Source organism: Hibiscus syriacus, unplaced genomic scaffold (genome assembly GCF_006381635.1).
Source record: "Hibiscus syriacus cultivar Baekdansim isolate YM2019G1 unplaced genomic scaffold, ASM638163v2 tig00110987_pilon, whole genome shotgun sequence".
NCBI classification, from domain to species: domain Eukaryota; kingdom Viridiplantae; phylum Streptophyta; class Magnoliopsida; order Malvales; family Malvaceae; genus Hibiscus; species Hibiscus syriacus.
This window is the reverse complement of record NW_024062941.1, coordinates 3,331,830-3,337,312: the sequence shown is the minus strand read 5'-3', so window position 1 is coordinate 3,337,312 and position 5,483 is coordinate 3,331,830. Positions and strand designations below refer to the sequence as shown.

The window sequence follows — 5,483 nt, the reverse complement described above, 5'->3', positions numbered from 1 at the left end:
GCTGCCGCCAGTCGTTGTGAATCAGTCCGGGCTATTGGCCACCAAATTTTACCCGGAGATCCACCTCGACCCCCTTGTCTCAGATCCAGGGTCTGTTTTTTTTAAGAGGGGTCCATCATCGTGAAAATGGTTGAGACTCTTCAACTTTCCCAGGCTCCGATTACCGTCGTCCATCGTTAGATTGGGCCCATTCCAAAATATGTTGCTCTCCTCCCTCGGGCGCTCCTCCTCTCGAATCTGCAAGTCGACCCTCCTAGCACCGGCAAGTGATTCAGTCGAAAAGTATACCTTTCTTTCTTCTCCTTGTTTTTGGTTGCTAAACAAATCTTTTGGTATTTCGATTGAAACAAAAAAATATGTTGTTCTAAAAATGCTTTTTTCAGTACTGTGCTAGAAGGAAATTAGGGTCAAACTCCCTTTTTATAATTTTTTTCCTTCTTGAATGGGGAGAGTCGTCTCCCCTTTTATAAACCTCAATCCCTTTTTCTTTTTCTTTTGTTACATATATAACAATAAAGGAAAATTTTTCTGATGTTGTTGTTGTGGTTGTTGGACGCTTGTTGACAAGGGCTGCTGAGAAGTATGGATGCACAGGGCATGGGGTTACAGCAGAGTAGTATGGATGTGTTGGAGTAGACAGTTGGTGGCAGGAGCAGAATGGGTTGGTGGGGAGGCTGCTGCTGAGTTGGTGTGCAGGGCATGGTGTTGTTGGACTCCGGGTTTAGTCCGGATTGTTTGTTGGGCTTTGGGTATGGGTTGTTTGAGTTGGGCCCGAGTCTTGAGTCGTAACTGGGCCCAATTGGGTTTGTAACCTGAATAATAATAATAATAATAATAATAATAATAATAATAATAATAATAATATATATAATAATATTATTATTAAAAATGTCGATACGAAAAACTAGTGTTGACAACATGTATGATAGCGGAAGTTCCTCCTTCGAGTCAAAATATACTTTCAAAAATTCAATCTTGCCTTGAACACTATAGATTAAGCTCGGATGAACTTCTTGAAATTTCTCGGACATTATTAATTTGCCTTGTCAAATGGTCTCAAAAAAAATACTGAGAATCTTGCTAGGTTTGTAGCCGTGCTCACATCAATTTGTTTATATTTATCATTTGTCTGAATTATTCAATCGAATTTTTAACCTTTACTTATTTTATTCTTTTTTATTTTTATGTGATTTACTTTTACATTTTATCTTGTATTACTATATTTTTTGATAAAATTAAATATTTAAAATTTTATATTAAAAATACTTTTTCTATCTTACTAGTATACAACAAATCAAGTCTCTTATTCACTCAGCGAAGGAAGTTTTGTCCTTGATAAAAATATATGAGAGTGGGCGTAGGGTTGGTAGTGACCTTAGACCCAAATATATATGGCCTATATCCCCTTTAGTGTATTTATAATACAATATGCCCCTTTAATTTATTTATAGTACAATTTGCCCCTTAAATAGTCAACTTTGCTCCTGAACGAGAGTTTAATTTAGTGAGTCAAATAGGCATTTTTTACATTATGATATTCAAGTAATTATATATATATATATATATATTATAAATATTTAATTTATTCGTTAATTAATTTTAACTAAATATTATAATAATTTATTATTAAATAACTTATCAAATTAATTTATTCTATACATAATAATATAATATCAGGATTTAAATTTGAAAGTTATTTAAAGAATTTATCCTCTTGGTCTTATATAAATTGGTGGTTGATTGTATAAATGTTTTGAGTTAATTGTATTATATGTCCATAAACTATGATCCTCATTTTTAAATTGAACCCTAAGCTTTTAAACAATCTAATTTCATCTTCAAACTTGCTTTCATTTTAAATTAGTCCCCCAAACTTCTGAATATACCAAATTCATCCCCAAACTATAACCCTCATTCTATATTAATTCCCAAACTTTTAAATATTTTTATTTCAACTTTGAAGTTTTGAATGATTTAGGAGGATATTATTGGAATGTTCAAAAGTTTGAAGACTAATTTAGAATAAGGGTCATAGTTTGAGGATGAATTTAGAATTTTTAAAAGTGTGGGGACCAATTTAAAATGAGAATCATAGTTTAGGTATGAAATTAAAATATTCAAAAGTTTAGGAATCAAATTGGAATAAGAGTCATAGTTTGGGGATGAATGTTACAGTTAACTCAACTTTTTTTATTAATAAAGAATGATATTCTAAAGAAAAACACCTGTCATTTTTCTTGGCATTATCAATCTGGTGAAAGAAAGAATTGCAACTACATTGAATTTGATAGTTTTCACAATGCGTCACGAAAAGTCCAGATTGTCAGCCAAATTTATTTAGCGAAAATCAACAACCTTAGAATGTTCAAAGTCGTAAGCAAGCTGTAACTTGCTTGGCTACGGAATAAAAGAAAATTGTAAGAAAATTAAAACTTACTACGAATTTAGCCATTTATCTATTTTATGTAATTTTATTTTAGTCATTTAATTATTTTTTCTCAAAATTATACTTAATATTATTTATTGATTATGTGCCGTTAAAATATTAACGATGATGCTAACATGCCACTATAAAGTAATGTCATATCATCATTAGAAAATAAAAAATTTATCATGTCACCAGTTTTGTTCATTTTTCAACGGTAGGTGACTAAAACAAAACATAACATAAACATAACGTTGGATATAATTTTAAATAAAAATTAGTTAGGTGACTAAAAAAAATACAAAAATATATGAATGGCTAAATATATAATTTGCCCTAACAATTATCATAGACAAAATCACTCTTCTCTTCTTTTTCTTTTTCTTTTTCTTTTTCTTTTTTAATAAGAAATTCAATTAAATGCCAGTAGCATCCTTGATTACAATGATCTGTTCAATACAATCGGGTTTATCATGGTAAAAATAATCAAATTACTTTTCGATAACGCCCATTGTTCAAGGATGTGTTCAACCGTGTTAGCTTCTCTATTGACATGGTGAACCTTGAGTCCTTGATTGGAACGTATGATTTCATGAGCTTCGTTGAGCAGCAATCTGACTATGAAGAGATTCTCTTTCCAGTTCGGAAGTCGATTGACAATGGATATAGCATCCCCTTCAATGATTGCTTTGTTCCACCCTTAATCGATAGCAAAGATCACTCTTTTGAAATGATCATCCAGCTCAGTTGGTAGAGCACAAGGTTTTTAATTTTGGGGTCGTGAGATCGAGTCCCACGGAAGGCATTTCATAATTCGGAGGTTTCCTACGGAAGCTGCTCTCAACTTGGCGTTAGGGGCAACCTACTATCCTACCTCCACCTTATCCCATTACATATGGGAATAAGGGTCAGCTAATTTAAAGATCACTCTTCTCTTTTCTTATAGACAGGGACAAAGTCAGATTCCAACTCAAAGAAGAAAAGTATAATTAAATATAGAAAATGAGGAGGACAAAATTAACATAAGTTAAAACTAACCCATGTATTTTTTAATAATAAAAATATAGAGGGGCAGTAGCCAAATTCAGCTTCATTCCTGCCTATAAATAAAATGAAATCCTGAAATGATATTTGCATAAAATCATCTTTTTTCCAGAAAGGACGGCTTCTCATTGTTTTTTAATGTCTCTATTTCTTTTAATTGTTCTAATCTCATTCCCATGGCCAAATTCAGCAAATTCACATGTCAGTGATTTTCTTGATTGCCTTCATTCTTTTCATCCCAAAGACACAGATTCAATCTCCAAGGTGATTTACACCCACAATAATGCTTCTTATTCATCTGTGTTGAACTCTACCATTCAAAACCTCAGGTTCTCCACTCCAACAACACCAAAGCCTCTGGTCATTGTAGCACCATTGACAACTTCTCATATTCAAGCAACGATCCATTGTTCAAGAATCCATGGCTTACAGATTCGAATTCGAAGCGGCGGCCATGATTTCGAAGGCCTTTCGTATGTCTCTCAAGTCCCATTCGTTGTTCTCGACATGTTTAATCTGCGATCAGTCGAGATTGATGTGGAAAAAAAGGTTGCATGGGTTCAGTCTGGTGCAATTCAAGGTGAATTTTACTATGAAATTGCTAAAAAGAGCATAACTCTTGCCTTTCCTGCTGGTATTTGTCACACCGTGGGGATTGGTGGGTACTTAAGTGGAGGAGGATACGGTTTATTGCTTCGAAAATATGGAATTGCAGCTGATAACATAATCGATGCTGTGATTATTGATGTTAAGGGAAGGATTCTCAACAGAAAATCCATGGGAGAAGATTTGTTTTGGGCGATTCGAGGTGGTGGAGGTGGCAGCTTTGGAGTCGTACTTTCATGGAAACTAAAGCTTGTTTCGGTTCCAAAGACAGTGACGGTGTTCAACATCAGAAAAACCCTGGAAGAAAACGCGACAGAACTTGTTCATCAATGGCAATCAGTAGCCCCCAAGCTTCCTGGTGATGTATTCTCAGCTGTTTCAATGAGAAAGGTGAATCAAAACGGCAAACAACTATTCTAGCTTCTTTACTTCTTCTTTTCTTGGAAAACCTAATGAACTGATTCCATTGATGAAAGCTCGATTCCCAGAACTGGGGTTGAACAAGAAAGACTGCATTGAAATGAGTTGGGTCGAATCACTTCTTGTTTTCGGGCAAATCCAAAATGAATCCATTGAAGTTCTGCTCGACAGGAGTTATAAATCGCCTCTCACTGGTCCATCATCCAAATCAAAACTAGATTATGCCAAAACCCCCATTCCAGAATCTGGTTTGAAAAAGATTTGGTCGAAGCTTTTGGAAGAAGATGCAGAAACATCAGTCACGGCTTTCATTGCTTATGGAGGAAAAGTGGATGAAGTTCCAGAATCTGCAACTCCATTTCCCCACAGAAATGGAACCTTATTCCATATAGCTTATACAGTGGGTTGGAGTGGACAAGAGAACGTGAAATCACAAAGGTACATGAAATGGATCAGAAATTTTTACAGTTTCATGGGCGAATTTGTTTCGAAATCTCCACGTGAAGCATACGTTGGTTACAGAGATAATGACATTGGAACAAACGACAAAGAAACAAGTTATGGGAAAGCAAGTGTTTGGGGTCGGAAATATTTTAAGAATAATTTTGACAAATTAGTCCATGTGAAGATGATGATTGACCCAGAAAATTTCTTCAAGCACGAACAAAGCATCCCTTCAAGTTTTGTCTGAATCTAAGAAAAAGGTGTTCGTAGCAATAAGGTGTTTTATGTCCCTTTTAAGACAAATCTATAGGCTTGTTTTTTCATTGTGTTTCAATTTGTATTTGTACTTTTCTGGGGTTTTTTTTCAATTTATGAATAAAAGTTCCTTTATGTCTTAGAATATAAGATTAATTTAATTTTATATGTATTTTTATTTTCCCACTTATTTAATCTAAGTTGTATTTTGTATATGTATTTTTATTTTCCCACTTATTTAATATAAGTTGTATTTTGTATATGTATTATTTTATTATAATTATGTTGA

At 33.8% G+C, this 5,483-nt stretch overlaps 1 pseudogene; it reads left to right on the top strand.

Moving 5' to 3' along the window:
* The first annotated feature begins 3,536 nt into the window (after positions 1 to 3,536).
* Positions 3,537 to 5,236, top strand: LOC120148844 (annotated as a pseudogene).
* Positions 5,237 to 5,483: the final 247 nt, after the last annotated feature.